Source organism: Callithrix jacchus, chromosome X (genome assembly GCF_049354715.1).
Source record: "Callithrix jacchus isolate 240 chromosome X, calJac240_pri, whole genome shotgun sequence".
In the NCBI taxonomy this organism is placed as follows: Eukaryota; Metazoa; Chordata; class Mammalia; order Primates; family Cebidae; genus Callithrix; species Callithrix jacchus.
Window position 1 is genome coordinate 126854183 of NC_133524.1, and position 26772 is coordinate 126880954.

Consider the following 26772-nt stretch of genomic DNA (forward strand, 5'->3'; position numbering starts at 1 on the left):
AATATTTCAGTGTAGTTGGAGTTAGTATAGATAAATTAAGTCTTATTAATTTGGACTTTACTAGTTCATGATATGAGACTGCTTTATTTATAGACTAGGCTTTGGAGTTTACCATTCCACCAGCTACAAAAAGAAAGGATATGCTTGGTAAACTAATACCTTAAACAAAATTACAGGGGTAATACAGGTTTCATTTACATGTGAAACGCTGATTATATTTATTTATTTATTAATATTGATGATATTAAGCCATCTACTTGATAATACAATTCATTGTTTATAATTGGACTTAACGATAGCAAACAATAGCATCTCAATCAATCCATTAAATAGGAAGTTCATTTCAAAAAAGTTAGCCTGAGTACACAGAGACATGGAAGATTAATGGAAGCTCTCAGTCTTTGACTAGCAGCAGTGGCAGCTGAAGAAATGAGGCAGCCTAGCTAGTTCCTTTTAGTGGAGGAAGCTAAAGGTCTGTAGTGTCTTCAACTCAGAAATAAGAAGTGTAGGGTCAAATCCCAAGGAAACAGAAGTATACTTGCAAACTTGAGTGAGCCACAACCTTCCCTTAGAGTATGGCTGGAGTTGAATATTGTTTCTGACATTACTCTGTGAAGGAAGTTTCTCAATAAGAAGAGTCAATATTAATAGAAGTGTTACGTTATAACTAGAAAGATATCCTGACTTTTCAGTAAGTCAGGCAGGTCTTCCCACAGATTAATAATAGATAGGCAGGCACCATGCTAAGTGTGTTTTAGATATGTTATTTCATTAAATCTCTCTGAACTTTGCAGGTAGATATTAATTCTATCACGTATGTAAGTAAACCATACCTTGATGGAAGTAAGTAAATTACTTGACTACGTTAGTAAATGATCATTAAGTTTCAAGCCCAATTCTAACTTCAGAGCCTGTTTCCTTATCCACTACCATATACTGTAACTACTCAAGAGATAGGATAAGACAAACAGTCTAGGTTGCTATTATAGGTACATGTCAGCAACTAAGCTGAGACTTGGGGTAAGGGGTTTTCCAAAACCCTACTTACTTACCGTAGAAGCCCATATGGCATTGACCTTCAACTAGCTCAGGATGAGATAATGATGATGACAAGATATGTGAAAGAGAAAGAACAATCTAAGTGTCTTAATTTCTAAAATAATTATCCTTGAGGTCACATAAACATTGCCCAAAGGTAAGTTGTTACTCAATGTTTGGAACAGTGACCAAGGCCAAACTGGCAACATGCTTTAACTTTCAGGAACAAAACTGTCTAAGCCAGCTAATCAGTTGTGCACTAGCTAGTATTGGTGGTGAAATGCATAGTTTCATATCACTGCAAAAATGAGTGGCTATTGTTTACAGCAGAACATCAATATCAAATATTGAGTAAAATGAATTTGCAAGTGAGATACTTCATGTATTAAGAGATGCTTATGAGGGCATGAATAATATCAAGAGCAAAAATTGAGACTGCAATGAAAGGTTTAGGGAAGGTGTCCATGATGATGCTTGGTCATCTAGTCATTCATAGGACAAATGGAAATATTGAAAAGGTCAGAGATTTGCTTCATTAAATGGCTTTATGTCTTGCAACTGTAAGAATGATGTCTGAAGAATCCAATTTGGATGAAGAAGCTGATTTGTTCGGGAAGAAACCCTAAACACAAGCAAAGTTTCTATAAAGATGTCAATTCATTTTGAGTGATGAATGAAAACAGAAGGTTTGACATTTGTTTTGAACTTTCCAGGGAAGCTCAACAGAATAAGATGTTCTTGAGTAGAATAGTAACCAGGGAGGAAAATGGTTTTCTAGTGTGATTAAGAAATGAAAGTGCTAGAATCTTCAGAGGCAAACTCAGTCTTCCAGAGACCCCAAGATGGGTGCAGAATCCAACTACAGATGAGGATAATGGAGTTGTGCTATTTTTCCAATAACCATGAAACTGTCATGTAGGATTCACCTCTCAAAGGAAGTCAGTCAGACTAATAGGATAGACATGGTGAAGCACTGGCAGAATTATATGGTTGGCTTCTTGACCATCACAGTTTTATGATTGATATATCACTTGTATAATTTTCATTGTGCCTAGGCCACTCGATAATCCCTGTGTGTTCAGCTCTGTCCTAGGCACTTGGAACAATCATAGTTTGGCACAGAAGCAATATGAGGAATTCAGGCTTACTCTGACCTTGTCATCTCACGACTTTACTTGGGATCCTACTTAATTTTCTGTAATTCTTCTAGAACTGAAATCTCATATTTGGTCCCCCAATTAACACTCCAGATCCCTGAGAGTAGGAGTCTGGTTTGCCTCTGTGCAAGTCTTTTTAATCCTTACTTTAATACTATATTTCTATCTGCTCTTGGGTTTCATGGATTTCCTCTGCCTATTTCTTGCCTTGACCTCTGTTATTGCCTCTTTCCTGTCATCCTTACAATTTGTCACCTGCTTCAGCTTGCTCCATAATACTTAGACCCATCTTAGAGTTTATGTCACACTGACTTGTCTCTCTAACCTTCAGATCCTGGCCATCTCTGATTTGGCCCAAGGGCCTGAAAAACACTTAACAACTTGTAACTAAAAATGATAGTCAAAGAATCTAACTTATTTACATGGTACGACTCAACTTAGTCTTCAAAGTTATTTCTAATACTAATCTCGAAAAGACTCTTAGCTATTTGTAGCCTGCCAATCTATTCTCAAAATATGAAAGTTAACTTCAGCTAAGGAGGACCAAAAGTCTGTATCTAAGAATCTAAAAAAATATACTCAAAAAAAGTCCCAGTGCTTTTTTTAAAGCATCAATGGAAAAAGTGTGTGGTTTCCCAGGGAACTTCTGTGAAGGGGTGAACTCTCATTTGGATCACAAATTCTGATGGATTTGCCACACAAATATTCCTGTTACTTTACTATTACTGTGAAACAGAGCTTGATATCAGCTTTGTTAAACTCCAATCTTGACCATCCAAAGAGTATTGAGACCTAAGAGTTCCCACACTCTATTTGTGTCTTCATTCATGTTTATGCCAGCAATAATCTTGCACTACAGATGAAGTTGGGGATGTAAGGTAAACTTAAGGAGCCTGTAGAGCTTGAGAAGAGGAAGAAACAGACTATAGGTTAAAATTTCAAAATCTTGGAGATCCTGACAGGATGCCCTGAATATAGTTTGCCTCTATTTTTGATTTGTACTACAATTGACCTGCGCACCCCACTCTGAATCCCAATTCATTTGGCTGGGCTCCTGATATCTGCCTAACTCTTGGAAGCTCCGTATTCCTCAGGTCCTGGACTCTGTCTCTAAGTTCTTTCTCTGGAGTTCTAATTCTAGGCACACTGCTCTGCAATTTAATTCTAGCTTTGCACCTGAAAATGATTAGTTCTACTTCCCAGAGAGTCACATTGTCTTCCTCCTTCCTAGCCTGGCCCTTTTGTATAGTAATGCTAATACAGACAGCCCTCTCATGTTGAGGCAGGTACTGTTGGCAACTTTCTTTTAAACCAGGCCCGAAACCCACTTTGCCTCTTCTTCTCTCAGACTTGCCTGTTCCAGGTTTCTTCTCCCTCTTTCCTGAGAGGAGCTGCTGAGGTATCAGCAAGCCATCTGGCTGAAACAGCAGGGTTAAAGTACAAATTGAAACTGGAGCTCTTCTAATCTAGTATGACAGTTTGTACTGATCAGGTTAATGGGGATAATTTCTCTTTGGCTTGTACAGAGACATGAAAATTTAATCTGATCTTCTATTAATTACTCTGTCCAATCATTAACACAGTGTTTCACTAAATAGAGAAAAATCTATTCACATGGCAGAGGCAAGTGTATCAACTAACACAAGATAATAGAAAAGTATTGCCTTTTGTGTCCAGCAAGGAAGCTCTGCCACCACTGTGAGTAGAACATGTACTTTGACACGTTTCTCACCCATAGGGATGGACAGTCCTGAGCCAAACAATCTCTTCCAGTTGCCTCTGGGGAATTACACACATTTGTGAGATGATCGGCAGGGGATACTAAGGTACACTGTGGTTTTGGGAACAGAGTGAAACTAATTGGCTTACAGAAAGATTAAATAATCGCATCTCGAGTTAGAGCAACAAAATGCCCTATCAAACAAATAAAATGACTCTAGATGGCTCTTTTCCCTTCTTTTATTAACAAGTATTTATTGAATAGTTATTCAGTGTTAAGTGGCTGTGCTGGGTGCTGAGGATGTAATGCTCAAATGAAACCAACATAATCCTGCCTTTGTGAATATTCTAGAGCAAATAGAGGAGAATTATATATCTATATATTCAGATAATTATTTGATTGCAGATGTGAGAAATTTATAATGAAAGAGAGTCTGGGTGCTCTAAAAGTATATCATAAAGTAACTAGATATACCCCCAAAATTAGCCAGTTGGAAAGCGGGGTGAGAAAAGAAAGAAAAATAGCATGTGTGACAGTACTGGTGAGGCAAGTGGGTCAGGAACTTAAAGAAAGCCAGAGGGGGAGGAGTTTAAAGCACAAGAAAAACACAAAAGATGAGACTAGAGATTTAGGCAAGGGTTTATATCTTTGTGGACCATGAATGGGTTCCAGATGGACTACATGTCCTTAGAGGTTGTGACAGGTAATGGTGGCTACATCCACGGAGCATTTGGGCTTTATTTTAAGGGCAATGGGAAATCATTGAAAGTTTTTAGGTTTAGTTGATCTTGGGTTAGTAGATATTTTGTTAAGTTTCCCAATGGCCAACACACTAAGCAAACTCCTCGACCTGTTCCAGAAACCTGTACTCAAAACAAAACAAAAGACATGTATGGATGGAGCAGGCAAGGCATTTCCAATCTGCATCTGCACAGAAGTCTAAGCAGAACCCCTGAGAGGCTGAACAGTAATTACATTTCTACTCTGGATCTGTGTCTTAACCACAAGGAGTGCGTTCTGCAGGCTCTATTTCATAACTGAAGGTAATTACAGAAGTTAAAACTAGATTAGAGACAATTAGACCCTATACAACAGGGAACTCTGTGGGTGGTCAGGAAGGGAGCAGGGAGAACCAGCGGGAAAAGTGTTTCCCCAAGTGCTTGGCATCCTTTGACTCACTGTAAGCAGAGGTTTCTGAGGTGTCTGTCTATGCTCCTGGTGTCTTTTTACAACTGGAGAGTGTTGGCAGGTGAAATGAAGAAAACACACACGCACACGTCACTGACAGTCAGTCAAGACTACCTTTTTCCTCAAGCCAAAGGGTTTCATAGCCCAAGAGCCAATAAATGGGAGCAAAGGGAAAAAGAACGTAAGGATTGCATTACAATTAACTTGACATTTTATTTATGCAACTATTTTTTGTCTTGTTCTGGATCTAGAGACTGTGGGGAAGGCATGCTAAGCATATGATCTTGCCTTTAGGGAGTTTCCATGTCTATTTGAGAAGTTTGATATGGCTGGAGCATATATTAAAATGGGAGAAGGGGAATGGTGAGGGGTGATCTCAAGAGACGGCCAGAGGCCAGGCTGAGGAGCTCTAACTCCATCCAGGAGCACTGGAGAACCAAGGAGGATAATAAACAGGGAAAGGACAGGATCATATTTAAACTCTAGAAAGATCTCTCTGGCCACTGTGGGGTGGGTAGATGGAGAGTATGGCAAGGGGCAATGTAGGGAGGCTCAGTTGAAGCTGCCTGTGGAGGGAACTGGGGGTGTCTATGACCATGGGGAGGGTGGTAGGGAGAAGAGGCCAGTGCAGAGAGAAACAGGTCAACTTATTTTAGTCTCTTTATTCAGTGCACACCCATTGCTTTGATTTGTCATTGATTCATTTAATCAACAAATAATTGTTTTGCATCTACTCTGTGTAAAGCACCATGCCAAGGAAAATTCAGAGGAATTTTATTTCAGTCTGTGATGGTCCTGATTAAGTGTTCAAGTGAGTGGACTGGTCAATAACCCCTCTAGGATGCTGGAGACAGTTCTTCTGATCAGTGATGAAGGTGGATGACCTCAGAAATAACAGAAGATGAAGTGCAGCAGTTGGAATGCACATGAGCACGGAGGAGAAGCACAGTAAAGGGCATTGCTAGAAAGAAGCTAAGAGGGTGTAATAGGAAGGACTGGAGGATAAGGGATGGGTAGGGTACAGTGACTATGTGTGTGTGCAGGTATGTTTGGGGAGTGTGTGTGTGTATACATATGGACACAAGTATATAATGCAACCAGAAAACCTTGTGACAAATAAGTATTTCTATAACATATGCACCCCCACACAAACATGCGTGCGTGGAAGGAGAGAGAGAGAGAGAGAGAGAGAGAGAGAGAGGGAGAGAATTGTGTGCCATATAGCTGTTGCTACAAGCTTGAGTCTTTCTAATTTCCCCTTAAAAGGTATCTATATGTGGTAGTGTAGCCTGATGGAGTCAGTTTTGTCTTGGTAAACTTAATCTTACCATGCAGAGTTAAATCTTAAGATCCCAAGAGCATTAGACTGTAGGACCTGAAGGAGGGCCCCTGGTCTAGTCGGTTCCCTCAGAATGAGGAAGCAGCAGTGGTCTGAAACCCCAAGTACTCAGCATACTGCCTGGCCTCTTTCAGAGAAGCACAGACTTCTGGGAACAGGGACTCCCTGGGGATGATGAAGGCCCACTGACTCATGAGCCTCCTAGCAATCTTTTTAATATCCTTGCTTCTCAAGCTGTACATGATGGGATTGATCATGGGGTTGAGTACAATGGAAGCTCAAGGAAAGAGATACGAAACAGAAAGAAGTACATGGAAGTTTGGAGACTTCATTCAATGCAAATGACTCTAAAGATGAGAATGTTCCCAAGCAAGGTCACTATATAGATTCCCAGACATATCCTCAAAACAAAAAACTGTAACCCATGGAGACTCCCAAATCCCAGAAGGAGGAATCCTCCTTTAGGTCCTAAAACGTAATGCTCTTGGGATCTTAAGGTTGATCTCTGTGTGGTAAGATTAAGTTTTATTTGATCATGGTCAGATTAGTCATATCTGTGAGATTCAGGCATCAGATGTGAGGAAAGAAAACAAATCTAGCTAATTGGAAAAAGGGTAATTAAGAAAGGAGAGCAATGGGGCCAGAAATGCCATCTAGCACATACTTCAAAGGCCCTGTTTTTTCTTCCCGGGAATACATTTTCTGTTTTGTTCTGCTAGGTGTATTTACCTAATAGTCATAGAGGAATCCAAAAGTATCCTCTGGAGACTGAACAGAGAGGGCGTTTCCTCTGCTCTTTTCTACTCTTTCCTTTGACATAACTGGTGATGAGTCTACCTTTGGGAGTTTCACAGTGGGAGGCAAGCACTACTAAATGGGGACATGGTGCAGAAGCTTCTCTAAACTTAATATTGCCTGAACTTCTGAAACTCAGGTTTTAAGAATCAACAGAAATGTGAGTACAAATCCCAAAATAACATCAGAACTCAGACCACCCTATCTCCCACTGAACCCCTAAATCAGAGTGGATTTCACGCAGAACATAATTGGAGGGAGGAGGGGGAATCAGGACTATTGATCTTAAAGTATCTGTAAGAAAAACAAGAGTTTCTGCCAGGCTCTGGGAATATGTGACTGATTGCTTCCATGGCATCAAATTCCTATGGAAATTGGGGGAAATGTATGTAAAGTTATTCACTTGAAATGTTAGAGGAAAATAATGTTCCATCCTTCATAAATGAAAATGACATTCCTGACTCACAAGCAGTAGGATGTGCATTTAGAGTTATTTTTCTTTTCTAGCAGTGATGATGGGTTAGAGTGAGTCATGGATGTAGCCTCCCCTTCCCCACATGCCCCCCTCTGCGGTGCCCAAAGACCCATATTTGTGAAATGACTGTCTGGTCTTAATGGCTGGACTGTGATAGGATTTGAGATCAGTCTGTCCTATGACCTAAATTAGAGGTAAGTGTGCAGCCTGAGTTAAGGGCTTAGGTCAATTGATGTTCTAGGCTGAACGCTCAGTCTGCAGCCAGGGAATACAGCCAAGCCATCTTTGTTGCTTTGTTTTGGGTAATGGCAAAGTGTCCCTAAAAGCATACAGATAAATAATATTTTTGTAAATTAAATCCTATTTTAAATCCACTTAGGGAACTGGCTATTCAAAGGGATGTTATTAAGAATGCTTCCGTAAAGTGAAATAATTTCTTTATAATTTACTCTTTTCATCAATCTGGATTAATACATTGCACATGTGTAAGGGCAAGTTCACCTATAGTTGGGAGCTCGAGGACATTTTGGCTGTCTAAGGTAGTACTGATGATGATTACAGTGTATAAAGAAAATCAATCAGCATTCAGGGTTATCCATGGGGGTGACAGCTGCTTTCTAATTGGGGAATTAAACTGCGTCCTCTTTACCGTTTTACTTTGTCTTCAGAGACTGCCAGCCAGCATTCAGAACTGGCATTAACATCATTAGATGTATATCATTCAATCCCAAGTCTCCTTAATTGGTAGCGAAACAAACTTCATTTTCCCATTTGGCTTATAGGCATGCTCTTTGGTACCTCCAAATTTAAAGGCACATCAGCCTCCCTTAATTCATTCCCATCCTCTCTTTTCTTGCAGTGAGGAGAAATTAATGTAGATGCAAAAGAGAGGCTTCAGTGCAGGACGCTATTGATTCTTTCATTCTTTAATTTATTCACTCGCCACATCTTTGGGCATATACTTTGTATCATCTGTTGGGATAAGTAGGCATTGGGGGGATAAAACCATGAACAAGGAAAGCATGGCCCCCAACGTTCCTGGAGTTTACATTCTAGTGTTTAAGGTAGATATTTAACGTACAATTTTAAAAATAATGGTGATATTACTATTGTGATCAATGCTATGAGGGAGAAATAAAGGGTCCTGATACAAATAATAGTATGCATGGAGAGGGGTCGAAGTTTTTGTGAGATGGTCTGGAAAGGAAGTGATATTAAAATACAGTAGTCAAGGTAAGAGATGCTGGATGAAAGTAAGCTGGGATGAAGTCCAGTGGATTAGTTTTAGGGCTTTTTACATAGTAGCATTGCTATGTCTTTGCGTACTTTTCTATATATATATATATATATATATATATATATATATATATATTATACATTAATTAAAATTTTACAATAACAAAATAACATAGAACGTTGATGAATTAAATAAGGAGAGAGCATGAGGCACAAGAAGGAATTAAGGATGAATCCCAGGATTTGGTTTAACCAACTGCATGGGTCATTATGTCTCTTCCTGAGGTGGGAAGATCAAGTAGGTAATTCAGTTGGCGGTATGGAGGGAGGCGTTTTTTTTTCTTTTTCTTTCTTTCCCTTTTATCAGATCGAGTGGGTGATGATCCATTTCTGGGATGACAGTTTCAATCCTCATATGGATCAGTAAACTGTTCACAGACACAGTTGTGGCCCAAAGAGGCAGAGCTCTCACCTTGGCCACAAAACAAGCTCTTAAAAAAAGTCTCACAAATTATTCCCTCAAAAGGGAAGAGAGTGAATAGGTCAATGTACCCTTTACTCGCTCAAAGCCCAGGATTAGTGATTGCATGTCAGGGACATCTCTTTGCATCTGAAACGAGGGAGATCACATTTCGATGGGGACTGTTGGACTCCCTTCTATGACACGAATCTCCAGAAAATCTTCATTAATGGCAGTGCAACTACCCAAAGATTTCAATTATCGGAGGCCTAAAAAAAATGTTTGGTTTCATTTTGCTTTTGTGTGAGACAGATGAGCAAAAATAGAGCTCAGTCATGAAAACAATTTTCAGAGGATGTCCTGGGGTCAGAATACATTCAGTCCTACTCTTTCCCTCTTCTCCATCTTTATAGTTCTGGCCAATCAGAATTAATGCTCAAAATGATGACCGGAGGCTCTAAAAGATTCTCAATCAGTAAAGAGTGATTCAAGTACATCATTATACTTGATTTACTAAGTAGGGACAGTACACTCCGATATCTTAATGGAATTTTTCAAAGCAAAGACAATGGAAAGCAGCTTTGTTCTTAACCTCCAGTTACCCAGAAAATCTAATCAACATAGCCCCTCTGCCTCTTTCTTCTGATAGTCTCTTAATCAGGATTTGCCTCGGTACTAATTCTCTTACATTGTTATGATCACCAGAAGCTATTCATTAGCATGAAAAGTTGTTTGGTGGACATATAAAGTAACCCCCACTCCAGAGTTTATGCCCCCCACCAAGATGTTAATAATTACAGAAATATGATATAGGAGCCAAAACTGATTACCTCTTCTAAAGTCAATCCAGGAAAACCTTTTGGAAAGGAGGGCAGTGAGAAGGAATCCAAAGAACACCTGAAAGTTGAATGCTGGAAGCAGGAAGAGCATGGCTAGACAAGGTACAAAGTGATCTCCCTCCCAACTTCCACCTCTATCCATAAAAAAAAAACGATAAGTAACAAATACATAACACTCAAGTGTGCTCTTGGATGTTTATCCTCCCCAAAGTGCAAATGTCTGATATCAGGGGCAATTGTTCAGTAATAAAGATCAGGGATAGCTGGTAAATACAGAAGATCATTTTGGTAGCCCAAGCCTAACCATTTAGTTCAACTCTTGGTCCAAATACTTATTGCCCTGTTTCTGAAAGTGCTGACTGAGAGAAATTAAGCTGGTGAGAAGGCAAACTACCCAGCAATAGACTTTGAAAGGGCAGGGAAGAGAAGACATCTTTGACTGGTACTATACCAGCTCTCCTACAAAGAAAGAAAGTTGATTGTGTTGGTCAACTCTCTCCAAAAGTAGTGCTTTTCGTGAATAATTCAATTTTGTGCCATGCAGCAGGAAAATTTAGTGGGAAGTTTCTTTTTTTCCTGTGAAAACAACTTGTGGAACATGATAGACAGCTCACTTTTTAAAGGAATTGTACATTAATGCGAGAAGCCCCCTGGTGTCCAGGGGAATGATTCTGTTATTTGTGTTTTTGCACCTTGAGACCTGGAGACAGGCATTATTGAGACCTGGAGACAGGCATCTCTGAGACGCCTCAGACAAATATTACTGAGACCCAGAAATAGACCGGAAGATAGGCATTATCGAGACTTGGTGACAGATATTTCTAATTCAACTATATTCTTTTGTGCCGAATACTTTTTTTTCCTGTTCTGTTCCATTTGTCAACACGACAGACAATGAAACAGGCCAGGAAATATCTTGGGCTAAATGATTTGTGATGTGTCATTATGTGACATACCTAGCCTAAATGTGAAGAATGACGACAATTATCCAGCTAAGTTGTGCAAAGAATAACGAGCTCATACTTTTGGTCCCAACTTTCAGGATATTTCACATAAAAATTTGGGGAGTCTAAATAACCTAGATAAACACATAAAGTTTGTCATTTAACCTACAAATATAGGCCAATTATGGCCATTATGTTATAGCAAAACATCTGAAATCAATGGACTTCAAAGAACATTCAGTCAATAGGAATTCTAGACAAAAAAATCTTGGCCTTTACAATGCCTCATACTCAGCTGGAATGAGTTTACTTTCTAATCAGTTATATTTTTCGAATTGGCTACTTCTGTTCATCTTGCTCTCTGGGGAAAAATTGCACTTGCTAGATTTTCTATGCCTGCTCCATTCCCATATACCTAGGAGAACTGGAACATCCTGCTCTATCACTGTCATTCTAATACTGATCTGGTCATATTCTCATGGTGCTAGCCATCTGAATAGTGGGAACATTTATTTGCTTGAATCCTTCACTCTTTGTCCTGGTGTTGGATGATAGAGAGAAACCTTAGTACCTCTCCTACTTGCTGCTCTCTAATCTCTACCCCATAGCATTCAAGGACTCTATCACCACTCATCATTTCTTTTTGAAGCTTCCTGCTCCTATACTCCTATTCTCTGATGATGACAAATTTTACAGCTGTTAGCAAGCTTCCATAGCCATAGGAACATGGTAACTTCAGTTTGTACTAGAGAATTTATCATGTTACAGGGAAGTAGCATATTGTAGGAGTTAAGAGCATGGGTTTTCATGTCAGACAGACCTGAGTTCAAGTTCTGACTCTGCCACGTACCATATCACTTGGACAAGGAACTAAACCTCTTGGTATTTAAATTCTCTCAGTTGTAACATGCAGAATACTTATGGTAATAAGACTACTGCATACTTCATAGTGTTTTATATAGGACTGACTGAGATAATCCATAAAAAGTGTTGGCAAGATACCAGCACTCCATGAGTGTCAATCTCATTCTCATTTTACAATCTGCACACTTATGTATACCATTACTTTTAAGTTGTTCCTAGTGTCATCCCCCTCAAAAAATTGTAAGTGCCTCAAAAGTAAGTGGAATCTCACAATTTTTCTATTGTTCTCCCTTGATTTTCTCCATATATCTAACACAAGAGGTGAGTGCCTAGTAGGAGCTTAGTAAATGTTTATTGGTATCACTTTTTTTCCCATTCCAGCTAAAATCTGCAAGCTCTATTTTGGTCACTGCTGACAGAAATCCAGAGAGATTTTTCTTATCTCTCATTGTCCTTTTCTTCCCCAGAAGGACTGACCACCTTGTCCTCATGATCTGACTGCTTCATTCATACTGAGAGAGAATGCACCTTCCAGAGCATTCTCAGTCTAGTTGCTTCTCTAACTGCCCAACTTAACATCCTGCCTTAACTTCCTCCCATGAGGGAATCAGGTGATGCCTCTTCACTCAGTGTGCTTTTCTCAAGAAAATCAATTTCCATGAAGCCTGTTTCCCAAGGGTAATATTTTTCGCCTCCCCTTGGAAAGTTAAACAAATATTTGAGTATACAAGAGCATCTAGACTGTTCTGGGCCAACAAATTTCTCACCAAACCCCAAGTTCTGAAGTTTGTGGGTTCAGAGGAACCAATTACTACTCTGAAAGCCAAACTTCTCTGCCATGGTAATGAACAGGACCAACTCTCAGCAACACTGGGATATTGGGAAAAATCTTTCTGCAGCTACATTTCCTCTCTCTTTCTTTAGCACATTGCACCTTAGCTAATACTCGTTTCATACTGTCTCTGAAACCTTTTGCCATTTCTCCACCTCTAGTTCAGTACTCCTAGGACTTCCTTTCGAAATATTATTTTTTCTTTAAAAATACACACTGCAGTTAAATATGCATTGATTTTTAAGACGCTCGCTTAATATAAAACCAAATATAGGCTTGTAGTGGAAATTTTTCACATAGTAGGCACTCAACAGTTGTTGACTAAACAAAATAAAGATCTAGAAATATAATTAGTTCCTCCTGAGTATTTTCAGTAATGAATCAATAGCAAACAGAAAGTGTTTTCAAACTTACACCTACTCGCCCTCAGTTCCATACTCCTAGGAGGCCCCTTTGAAATATCGGCTTACAACCAGGCTTTAATTTGTAGTTACATTTCTTGAACCCGTAATGAATTTGAGATTTTTTTTAAAGAGGAGGTACAGAGCCTTATTACTGAACTAGCTATGAAGGAAGGATTTACTGAACAAATTCATGTTGTAAACAGGAATGCAAGGTTTCATACTTAACCTCCTTAAGAGAACTGAGCACACCTAGTATATGCTGTTGATTACAAATGACTTACCTCTATTCAGTAAAGCAAATACCTCATTATTTGATAATATTTTAAAGCTGTTAATTTAAGTTAGTGAATATACTCAAGAGAAAAATGATTGCATTTTAGATTTCCAATGTATTATTCAGTCAGAAAATATTTACTGAATGTCTACTACATGGATAATATCTTGCTATGGATATATCTTGAATTATATAATGAGTGTGCTCCCTAAAAAGTACATACCTTTAAGCTTTTGTAAAACTGCTTCAATTTCAAATGCATTAGAGGTGATTTCTAATAAAAGACCTTCTGTAGGAAATTGTGAAAAAGTGAGCAATGTTTTATAACCACTTGTCTGATACCTATGGCTCTGTTTTATAAATTTAAGTTTTTAAGATTTTCTCAAAGTGCGTCATCCCTGTAATTTAAATTGGCCTTTATCCCAATTACTTTAATCTGTTAATGTGGGACCCTACATTTCTCTGGATTTCAGATGGCATCAGGGAAACATACACCTCTACACCTCTAAAATCTCTTTGGTAAGAGAAATTCAGAAAGCACACTACCTTTTTGTCTAGTACAGTGTGACCTTTTTATTTAAGGAAGCCCTTAGAAGCAAAAGCTGGCTTCATTCTTCTTAGAATGCATCATTAGGGAGTTCACTAGATGTATTTTTAGGCCCTTTCCCATATATTTGTTTCTTAGGGTAAAAGTGAGGGATTTCAATTGGGGGAGGGGTGATCACACCGTAGAGAAGACAGACTGTAAGATTCCCAATGATGCTTCCCCAACAGAAGACCCAATTCAGAGGTGACTGAGCAGGTAGAGAAAGCAATATGACTTCCATTGGTGATGGGGTATCACAAAATGAGGATGGCAGTGTGGATATTTGATACCAGAGATTATAGCAAAGGGCTCACATCCACTGTGCAAGTGCTAAGAAAAAGAGACTCCTCTGTAGTGCAGGTATTGATTTATACAGGAGTGGTAGTGGAGTTGAGACAGCACATGCTTTAAAGTTGGAAAGAACTCATGAAATCACAACTTGGCCTCTTATAGTTGGATGACCTTGAGCAAAATTGCTTAAGTTCAGTGGACTTCAGCTACCGCATCTGTAAAATGGGAAAAATACCTGCCTCATTGGGTTGTTATGTGGTTGAAATGCAAGTGCCTTGTGTGCAAAGTGCCTGCTAAAATAGATGTTCAATAAATATTAGTTTCCTCTCTCCCCTTCTCTCTTTTTTTTTTTTTTATGAAAGAAAATGATGATCAGCTTCATTCACAGCAGAGAATGGCAGCTGGAATGCCAGAGTGATGTTGTGATTAGGATATAGGAACGGAGAGAATCAAGATGTCTTGCCAAGTGACATTCAAAGCTCACAGAAGCCTTATTTACTAGGCTATATATTTCTTGGGGGCAAAGAGCTGACTCTATCTCATTTCTCTCTGTATTCACACAGTTCGCTGAATGGCAGAAAATCCTGAGGACGCCGATCAAGCTTACAGGTGATCTCATATAGGGATGGCTCTGCACTTAGTAGGACTTATTTAGGAGAAGCCAAGGAAAGAAACTTTGAAAACTGGACCACCAGTTCTCAAAGTTTAGTTGTATACTAAAAGCAAAGTTCAGGCTAGGCGATCTTCAAGAGCTAAAGAATGTTATTGATAGAGAGTGGTGATTGGTATCTGAGCAGGCTAGTAAGTGCCATTACATAAAGGAGTCTAATTTCCTGCTCTGTATTTTTATCACAGGTTCCAGATGGAGAATTGGATCATAAGTTTAATGAACCCCTCTTGTAAGAATTTGTAGTAGATAGGAGGGTGGTTTTCATCAAAGCTTAAGTGGTAAGGACAAAGGAACAAGATCTGAGGTTGTCATAGGAACCTCTTTGCCCTCAAGGGCCATCAGCGGAATTAAGTAATGACCATGGTTCACACTGGCAAGACTAATGACCAGACAGTTGGATGAGGAACAAGATGGCAAAGAAAATGAGTGGAAGTAGGAGACAGGGGAAGAGAGAAAGGAAAGAAAAAAGTGTTAATACTATGACTAGCACCTTTAATCACTCCATAGTCATGGTTTATCAATCCAGGAACCCTCTACATTTTCTTTTTACCATTTAGGCATTTATTCTCCAGTCAGACAATGGATATTTACTAAGTGCCTGTTTCGCACCATGTACTGTGATAGGTGCTGTGAGTGATACAGATATAATCAGAACATGGTTAGAGTGCAAAGGAGCTTTAGATCTGGCACAGAAGGTGATCGCTTTATGCAAAGGTGGGATAAAAAATGGAGAGAGGGGTTTGAGCAAAGTGCTAGAATTAGAAATAGAGAGATCTTCCTTGAGGAGGTAACACTTGAGGTGTTCCTTGAAGGGTGCAAAGGACTTCAGTAGGTACGACTGGAAGAAGATATTCAAGGCAGAAAAATTAACTAAGCAAAGAGATGAAAGAGTAGGATAAATGGTAGTAAATTTCTTTTTCTGTTGTCTGTGCACCAGACTGTGGTAAGCAATACCTCATTTCATCCTTATAATAAACCTATTAAGTTAATAATATTCCGTTATTATCCCTATTTTATAGATGAGGAAACTGAGGCCAGAGAGGCCGTATAAATTTCCAATGTCACACAATTATGAAATGGCAGAGCCAGGTTTTTAACTCAAGCCTGTCTGAGCCCAGAGCCTATGCATGCAATTAACCAATACACTATTTGCAAGTGAGGTTATGGAAAGGAGTGAAAGCATAGTGTGTCTACAGCACAGAACCTGTGAAAAGGAGGAATGGAAGAGGAGATTAGAAAGGGAGCTCCAGCCCAACTAGGGCCTCTTTCTTGGCAGCCTAAGGAGTGGGGACTGGATCTTTTAAACAATGGGAAACCATAGGAAGTTTTACAGTAGGGGAGTGACAGTAAAAGTGGTGCTTTAGGAAGATTAATCTGTCAGCAGTGCAGAGGATGGATGGGAGAAGGGAGTGATTGGAGGCAGTTAAGAGGCTATTACAATACAACAGTCCAGGTGTAAGGTAGTGTACACCCTTTTCCTGAGCTAAGAAATCCACAGTTGAGAACAAACAGAGGAGAGACATTGTGAAGGGAAAAGAAAACGAAGTCCATGACTAACTAGATGGAGAGCGAAAAGTGGTGGTGAGGGATTGGGAGGGTAAAAATTAAATAAGGAAACTGAGGTTTGGGATCTTTGTGACTAGAAGAATGGTGATGCCAGTCACAGTATCGAGGGATGGGCTACCCTGGAGAGACGTTTCGACTTAAGAATGAAACTGGGATAAATCTCTAAAAGTGATCTTTGCAATAATAGAAATGAATGGGATCAGTTTGAGAAGAGAGAACGGCCAAAGGCAAAAGTTTGGGGAACGCCTCGAAGAAGGAAAAGAGTAGGGGTGACAAGTTGGAGACAGTGAATCTAAAAAATTCTTAGGAGAATTTTTGTGGTGAAATTAAGGGCAAAAACAGATACTTGAAGTGTGCTGGAAGTATTGAAAGATCATCTCAGGGTAAGGATGATTTTAGCACATTTGTTAGCTAAAGGAAAATGTTTGTTAACTAACATTTGTTAGTGAAGATGTCGAGATTAAAGATGTGTGGTGAGGTCAGAGGTGACTGGCTGGAACAAGATTCTGATAAAGGCAAGAAGGGATAGGGTCATGTGCCAGGTGGTATCTTCCTTGGAAAATAAAATGAGAGAAAAGAGACCAACACAAGATACAGAAATATTTGGAGATGGAGAGAGGGCATTAAACTAGAAGCATTCTGCATTTTCAGAGAAGTTTGTCCACCGTGCACTGGCTGGTATTGGTGTTACCAGTAGATTATCTGTAGAAGGGAAGGCAGGTGGATATGGGACTGAGAACTTCAGGAGTGTGTATCTCCCTTAATTGATACAGTATCTGGCACACAGAAAGTGTTCAATAAATATTATTTGGAATAAATAAACGAACAAGATCTACAAAAGCCGCTATGAGACACAAACTATGATGCTATGGAAAGTAAATTTTAAAATTGCAGAACAGCATCCACTGGAATAGTTAAGATGAGAAAGAAATGATACCATAGTTGGTGAAGACGTGCCACAACTGGAATATTTGTACACTGCTAGTGGGAGAGTAAATGGGTACAACCACTTTAAAAATCTTTGGCAAGCCATATCTACTAAAGCTAAATACCTCATGCTTTATGATCTAGCAATTCCACTCCTAGGTACATATCCAACATGAATGAGTGTATTCGTTCATCAAAAGACATGAGCAACAACGTTCACAGCAGGACATAGAAATTATGCATCATAAAGGTTAAATGGCCTGCTTGAGTCCACTCAGGTTACAAATGGCAGGGCTAGGACTTGTACTCTGGGCTTTCTCGCCACACCCTCCAAAGGCTACTGCATACTGTTTATATAGCCAGAACTTTACATACATTGTTGCTAATCTGCATAGTCTTGTAGTATGTATATTATTGCTCTCACTTTACAGATTAATAAACTGAGGGCCGGTGAATGCTTGCCCAAAGTCACTTGACCAAATGGTGTGTATATACATTTTCTGAGAATTGAGATGTCAACTTAGTTTTACCTGGCTCCAAATGCACGCTTTTTCTCTCCCATGAAGGAGTGGAGGCTTTTCTCAAGTTTTGGCAAGTTGCAAGAGGGAAATATGGTGGATGTAGTTGAAATCATAAGAAGAGTTCAGTAAAAGAATCCTGTCTTGCCTTGTCTTCATTGCCCGTAAAACCAAAGCCACAGCCAGGTAATGTCCTCCCCATTTTTCCTCTGTGACCCACTCACTTTATTAAAAGGGCCTGGGAGCCAAGGATGACTCTAGGCACAGTGATGAAGTGGTAACCACTCACCTTTTTTGTCACTCATCTCACCTATTGTAGGCAACCTATTAACACACACATTTAACAGACTCATACATACACACATTTGCATGCACACATGAACATACCTGTAAAGCTATTTCCTTAACAATCTAACTTTTCACTCCAGAAGAATTATTAAATACTCGAAGAAGTGTTCATATTCAAGGTGACTTAAGCTACCCATTGCAGGAATACAGATGAAGAACACTCCTCATTCATTTGGGTCCCTGTTCTAATTCCATGTCTCACAGCAGGTGTGTGACAGGTATCTCAGGCTCTAGTTTTTCCTCATTCTAAGAGTATCATAACACCTCTAATTCTTCCATATCCTATTTTTTTCTTCCTGAAGAGTCCCCTTCCTGACTTTGAATCATTCATTTTTAATAAAAGCAATTATGGGGTGAGAGATCCTAGCCAAGGTGGACTGAGCCCTATAAGACAAGACAAGTTTTGAGGATAAGTTGGACGTAAAAGCTCTGACCTTTTCCAGGTCTTCCTTTACTCCCAAACCAGAACCTTGCAGTACAAGCTTAACTGCTCTCTCTGTCCCTTCCTTCCCCGATGTCAGGTGTCTTGGGCTGAGAATATGTGAATTAGTTGTCATGGTAACCTATAACTCTGTCTGATAGCCTCTTCTCTTGTCTCAGCCAGTTCTAGGACCTGGACATCTGTTTTCAGTTCACCTCTTCTAATGTTCCCAAATCTAAGCCCAGGACCATATGCCAAGTTACACAGTTTCTGTGTGTAGGTGATAAAGAGGCCTTCCCCTGCATCCAAGGCAAGAGAAACAAGACAGAGAGAATGGAATAATAGGAAACAGTGATTTTAAAGAAGGTATCAGAGAACGGGGAGCCAGGGTTACTAATTAAAGTTAATATATACCCTACTATATACCTACAAAAATTAAATTAAAAAGTTAATTAAGTGGTTACTATCTGCCAGACACGGTAATGTCTTGTCCATTATTTCATTGAATTCTCTCAAATGACCTTATGAAATAAGTGTTATTATCCCCAGTATACAGATGAAGGAAATGGAAACTCAGAGAGGCAAATGGACTTGCCTGACATTGCACAGCTATGATTCCCGCTTGGTCCTTATCCAAGTTTCCAAAACCGAATCTCTTTGGATTACATTGGTTTATGGCTCATCATTTCTTGGAAGGAAAATAAGGGCTGCAGACACGTCTTTTCTTAGACCCTGTGCCTGTGAGTCCTTCACAGCCTTTCCCCAGGAATAGATCCCCCCTTTCAAATGCAGCCCCTCCTCAGACAACTTCTCCATAGGCTTCTCCCTTCCTCTTCAGTAACCTCTTTCTACTCTCCTGAGGCTCTCTACAATTGCCCTCTGGCCAAATCCTTCCTTTCCCACTTTCTCAGGTAGATCCCTAACCTTTTCTTTCCGAAGGTACATCTTAAATGGCCTGTGAAGGAGAGTGCGGTAGGCTAATTTCCTGACACAGGCAGAACAGAGGCCACCTACATCAGTTTCCTATTGCTGCTACAACAAATTGCCGAACATTTAGTGGTTGAAAGCAATACAAATTTGTTCTCTTCCAGTTCTGCAGGCCAGAAGCCTGAAATCAGTTTCACTGGGCTGAAGTCCAAATGTCAGCATGGCTGTGCTCCCTCCAGAGGCTCTGGAGCAGCCTTTTTCAGCTTCTGGAGCTGCATTCCTTATATTTGTTGGCTCACAGCCCTTTCCTTTATCTTCAAAGACAGTAGCGTAGCATCTTCAAGCACTTCTTTGCTTCTGTCAAGCCTTTTCCTCTGTTCTCAAATTTCCCTTTGCCCCCCTCTTTAAGGACTCTTGTGATTACATTTTTGGCCCACCCAAATAATCCAGGGTAATCTCCCCTTTGCAAAACTCTTAACATAATCTCATCTGCAAAGTCTCTTTGGCCATATAAGGTAGTATTAAGAGGTTCCAGGGATTAGAACCCAGAGATAATTGCGGACATTATTCAGCCTACCACAGCATCCAAGAAACACAATTTTACTCTTGTAGTAGGGATCGCTTTCCTTCATTTCTGGAATGGATGAACCAGGAGTTCAGGAGTTAGAGTGAAAGGAATAAGCATAGATAAAGTTAAGAGAGTTATATAAACTCGAATTTTGCTGAAATGAAGTCAGATAGAGCAGGTGATTTCTGAGACAGGGCTCTTTACTTACCTACGTCCCCTACAGAGAGAGGTAGAAGGGAAGGTAGGACTGAGAGGTGAAAGATTCTTATCTTCTCCTTTCCAAAACAATTGCTTCATTTGCTCTTCTGTTTCCTGAGTGGTTTCACTGGCAGAGAGCAGATGAGAAAGGGTGACACTCTGGCTCCAAAGACAAAATGAGGAGGCTAGAACTTCTCTTTAGCTGACCTCTGTTCTCCTTTTCCACCTCTCTATTTAGTCTCCTCTTTCTCCCTCCTTATTGTCAATCACATGCTTCCTGCTTTTTGGGGAGGTTATAATGAAGTGAAGTCTGGAATAATGAATAGCGAGTGAAGAAGAGGAGGAGGTTTCTTTAGGAGAAGCCCTCATGTCAGCCCACTTCAGGCCAGAGAAAAGCCTTCTGCACCAGGCAGTCTTTGGGAGATGTGAAATTTGGGATAGCTGCCAAGTAGAGTGACCAAGTGTTACAGGGTCGCTCCTTGATAACCATTCACTTCTCTTCCTTGGCACTGAACTTCGCTTATCTAGTATATGGAGAGCTTTAAAAGCCGCCTTCTACAAGTTTCTCTGAGTGATGATTGCCTTAAGGAACAACTTTAATCACACCTGGCAGATCTGGGCTAAAGCTCCGCAAAATGAGTAGAGAATGGGAATTTGGGGAGCTCAGATTTTGAAACCATAGAAAGACTGGTTGGAATGGGAGTGTGGGGGCATGCCTGATCTGGGACTAAATTTTCATGTTCTTGGAGTGCCAACAGTAGCATCACAAACTCAGTGAAGTTTTGATTTATGAGCACCAGATGCAGAGTTGTGAACGACGTTTTTTGTAGAGTTAGCAGCTGGCTCCCCATATTTTGTTTCTGTGCCAGGACATCATCTATTATGTTGCCCAATGCTCCTCCTTATATAAAAACTCATAACAAATTCTTCTCCAAGTTTAGGGCCAGGAAAAAAGTTTGTTTCTCCTAGTGAGCATGTCTGCTTTCTTCTGCCAGACAATGAAAGTAATGAAAAGGCACCCCCCTCCACACCCCAGCCGGAAGGTTGACATAAACTCTCCAGCTGTATGAGTTTTGAGTCTGCCAAGGGAAGGAGTATCACTGGCGATGGGGAAGCCAGAGGGGGCACTCAGAGTTCACTCAAAATTGGGTAAGCAGGGCAAGCCACAACTTCTGAAAGGAAAGCCTGATCATCCACATACCAAGACCAAATGGGGAATCCAGAGGATGGCCAGGCAATGATAGCACCAACAAATTCCAGGCTGAACCATGTTAGGAGTTTTCTAGCAGAAAATCAGGAATAAGGCCTGGCTTCCAGGGTTAAGAGAAGCCAGGAACGTGTGGGAAACAAATCTCAGACAGATCTTCCTCTCAAGGCTGAAGAAACTCTGGGAACTGGTTGCACTCAGGCAGAAAAAAAGGCCTAGTTGTCCACGGGATGTCCAGAAAAGTCTGATCTGATAGCTCTGCAGAAGTACACAGATCCATCTGCAATGGGGTTCAGAAGTACTTAACTTTCTAAATTCCACCAACTTCCTTGACCAGTTTAATTATACATTCCTGCAACCCTTCTTAATTGTATGAAACCCTTTATAATTGTAAGAAATCTGTGTGAAGACCAGCATGAATGGTATTATCACAAGACAAATGTAAACATCATCTTTTGATTTTCACCTTTGATGCTAGGAAACTGACCTCTAAATTGTGTGCTTGTAGAGAACACTCGAGAAACACAATGGGGTGAGGGTGGGGTCAATATATTTCATCACCATCTCCTTCCAGTTGCACTGCTTTTGTTCTTAACAGATTTTAGTCTACTTGCACCGAGAATTAACCAGTTGTAAGCTCCCTCAAATTGTTTTTGAAAGTAGACAGGCAGTAAATAAGCATATAGATATATGATATTTTCTTTGTCAGCTTGTCAAAGTTTTCATATGCCCTTTCTTGGGTTTAATATGAGAGGACTATTGACCTTGACTTCTTAAGCTATGCTCACCATTGTTCTTCAGATTTGTTGCTATTGGCCATGAGGGGTTCTGGGCCAGTGTATGTCCTGCTAGCAGTCGATGGAGTTGTGATTACAAAGTAAAGAAAGTACCTCATTTTGCTAGGTGCTTTTATTACCCTTGGCATTGCAATAAAGTTTCCTCAGGTTTCTTGTCTTGGGAACACCTAATGGCAAGATGCTCTTGATACTTCAGTAACTAAAGTTCCTTTAATGGGAGATCCATGATGGACCTGCCTTGTTTTGTTCTATAGTGAAAAATGTTTTAAAGAAGTTGCAGTATATATTTTGTTGGTAATGATGTCTTAAGCTATTATGGCCATTTGTTATTTTCTGAAAGCAAGAGAGATAATGCTCCCTAATAAAATTCACTGCACTGCAGGTAGCTCTACATTTGTTTCCTACACAGTGCTCCATAGCTCTTGTGGACCTGTTTCTCTTTCATCTTTCTTATGTCCTTATAAGATGGGATGGGGGCACAACTTTTTTAGTGCTGAGCAGCTGGACTCTGAATCCCACAGAAGTCACAAATAGGAGTCGGCTGAACACAAACGGCACTCACTCTTTGTAGACCTCTCCTCTGGCCCCTGTTTGTTTCTCCTTGTTTCCAGAGTCCAGCCTCCTTGGGCCACTGATTTTGGCGTCTCCTTGAGGACCCTCTCTTTTATTCCTACTCCTTGTCCACGATTCAGGCATTGAAGTTCCCCTTAACCCAATTTCTCCCCAAATTGAAAATGCAAATGTGCCTGCTTTATTGTCTGTATGTGTTAGGTTTCTACAAGAGGTTTTGTGCTAAACACAATGTTCTGCTTGGGGAAGTATAAGAAGGTGGGGATGAAGGGAGCAGAATGGTCTCTGAACTGCCACTGGTCAGCAGCTAGAGTACTTTGCCCTCTTCAGGCCTATCATTGGAGTGAAGACACCAGAAGAGATGGATAGGGGCAGACAGAAGCAGGAAGAAGTACTGTAGGTATTTCGTCATGGAGCCAAGGCAAGTTGAACTGGAGATCTGAGCGCCATCTCAGGGAGAGGAAACTGAACTTTCCATCTCATCCCAAATTTCTGGGCACAAAACTGTGTTTACAATTATACTGTTAAAAGGACTTCAGCTCCCAGGAATGGGAGAAAACCACAAAATGTGCTGGCAAGGGAGAAAGACTGTGGGTTTCCCACCTCCCTTCCAGACCAAATCCAAGACACCAGGATAATGTACTTTTCCCCAAATGCAATGCTGTAGGATGTTATACACAGAGATCTAAGGTCAGTTCTGCATGGGTGGAATTCACAGACAACGCTGTGTGCTGATAGTTCACCTATAATACTAATTGAAAATGTTTATTTTTCTAGCTTCTATTTTTAAAAGCCACTGAAAGTTTAACAATATGAAAGTTTCAACTTTGACATCTAATGAATTAAACCCACGTTAGAGGGCTGAAATTTTATAATCACCATCTGACGGGACTCAAGTGTATGAAAAACAGAGGTTTACATGGGGGCAGGCAGGGATGGTGGTGGTATGCAGTCCCTGGATCAACAACTGGCTTCTTTTAACAAAAACATAAAAGCTATTTCAAGCTGAAATTCTCAGAAACACTATAGAAAATTAATATCACTGATTGATGTGATCTCATCTAATAGAACTGGGAGTTGAAGCTTTATCCCTCTAGAACAGGTGATTAGAGGCAAATGAGGGGCAGGTTCCCATGGCAACCATTTGGCTATCTCAGACCCGAAGGAGGCCTCTGAAAGGGAAGCTTTGAGAAGGAATATGGGTTTTCAAAGGGAAAAAAAATGGACCTTTGTCTTTTAGGGTCATGCTGAGGTACACAAGGGATTCAGGTGGTGTTATGGCATATCTAGAGTTGTTCTGTGAGTGCTGGGGACAGATTTTAGGTACTGTTCAGGTTCTTTGAAGCTGAAGAATCACTCCTTTGTTTGGTTACTTCTCTCTCTACAACCTTTTGTGAAGGGAGAGAGTACAGAAAAAAATCAGATTGTCCATGGGCATTCCTGTAAGCCTGCTTGGGCCATGGTGGGTGTGGGTATCAGGGGAATCCAGCATGCCCTTCCCCTCTCAAATATCCCCTCTCCTCCTTGAGCTAATTCAAGCAACCATTCTAGCCCATGATGGGACTGAATGAATCTTTGAGGTGGCAGTGCTGTGCTGAGGGGGGAGTAGTAGGATACCAGGTGTGAAGGGGTGTGGCTGAAGCTTTCTGTTGACTCACTGTTAGGAGATTAAGCTTCTGTTTTACGGCAGCCACCAGTGGTTAGGGGTACAAGTCAAAACCAAGGGTCATTGATTGCTCTTCTTATTGTGAGGACTTTTCTAGATTCCTCTAATTACTCCTAAGCCCTCAACCTCTACCTCACCAGCCTCACTCTTCTTTCCTCTCCTTCCTCTTAGAAGTAAAGTATTACAAGTTCTCCTGTTATTTTCTTTCCCCAGCTATTTGCACTTTTCTCTGGTTCCAAAACCTGCTTCTATCTGCCCCCCACCCTCCTCTAACCCACACTCCCTAGGTCTTTGCTGACATCTGAGATGTCAGATTTGGTGAAATACCTGTTTGCCTGCTCCTGGAAACTCAGAGGCCCTACAGGATTGTAATCTACACCAATAGTGCCACTGAAGATGAGGATTGGGATTAGGTACAACATTTTCTAAATTCCTACTACGTGCTTTCACATACGCTGACCCACCAAATCTATAAAATAGCTCAGCAGAGTAGACATTTTGTTATTCCTATTCTGCAGATGATAAAACTGATACAAGATTCACATGACTTGCCCAAAGGATTAGAACCTGTAAGTGGCAGAATCAGGATTTGAATCCTGGTCCTCTGGCAACCAATTCTGGTTTTTCTTCCACTCCATTAGGAGAGTGTTAGGGCTTGACATGTTCCAAGGGACAGATGTTACTGTGGTCTCCTAAAGGCTGATGGAGAATGGGAGGGCGATCTTGGAAGACTTATTCTGTTTAACTGTTGTAACCCCAGGGGCTTTACCTTGGTTCTCATTCAACCAGAGAGTAATTGCAAGTAATTCATTTTCAGTCTCCCACTGGAGAATACCTAGTTCTCACCATAGGTTCTAGAATTACTTGAACCAAGAGTTCTCTCCACCCTGGCATTTTGATCTCCATTAGGGCATTCATTCTTCATTCATTCACTCACTCATTCATTCATTTGATCAACTTCATTGAGTATCTCTTAGGTGTTAGACACTATGCAAAGAGTTGAAGATCCATTGATGATGAAGCCATAGTCCCTACTTTTCTGAAGGATTCAGAAACGTCGATAGGTAATGATAATAAAACATAGTAAGAGTAGTGATAAATCTATGGACTGAATTGCTGCGTGGACACTTTGACCAAAGTTGGAGATGAGACAGTTGTGAGGGATTATCTTTGTAGGAATCAATCTCTCCTGGCTCACAGGTACACTCCCAAACCCCCACCTTCTTTCTCCAGGTTCCCATGAGTAGTAACACTCAAAGTCACTATTTTATTTTTAAAATGTGGTTGTTGTACAGGAACAGAAAACCAAATACCATGTTTTCACTCACAAGTGGGAGTTGAACAATGAGAACACATGAACACAGGGAGGGGAACATCACACCCCCCTATCGGGGGTGGGGGTAAAGGGGAGGGAGAGCATCAGGACAAATACCTAAGCATGCAGGGCTTAAAACCTAGATGATGGGTTGATAGGTGCAGCAGCAAACCACCTACCTATGTAACAAACCTGAATGTTCTAGATATGTATCCCAGAACTTAAAGTAAAAAAATATATATAAATAAGAATAAATTTTTAAAAATTGGGTTGTTGTTTTTGGTGGAAGATGGGGAGACATGTTCATCATGTGAATCATCAACTGGAGTGGAGTCTTTCAAGAAAAATATAACGCACAAATACACTTTATTGAATTTCTCGGAAATATTCTAGGAAATTAGCCCACAGCCAACTAATGTAATTCCCTAACAGAAATATATCCAATGAGTCTAGAGAGCTTAGATTGCCTTGGTACATAAAGAAGTAAGTAGAACGCATTTTTTATTAACCTGCTTTGTAAATAAATGTCCTTGTATGAGAACATGATCTTTGAGTGCTGTCTTCTACACAACGCTCTTCCTGTGTCCTTCTCTCTAGGGATGGCTGCCCATGTGCATTGCAGTGACCTTTTC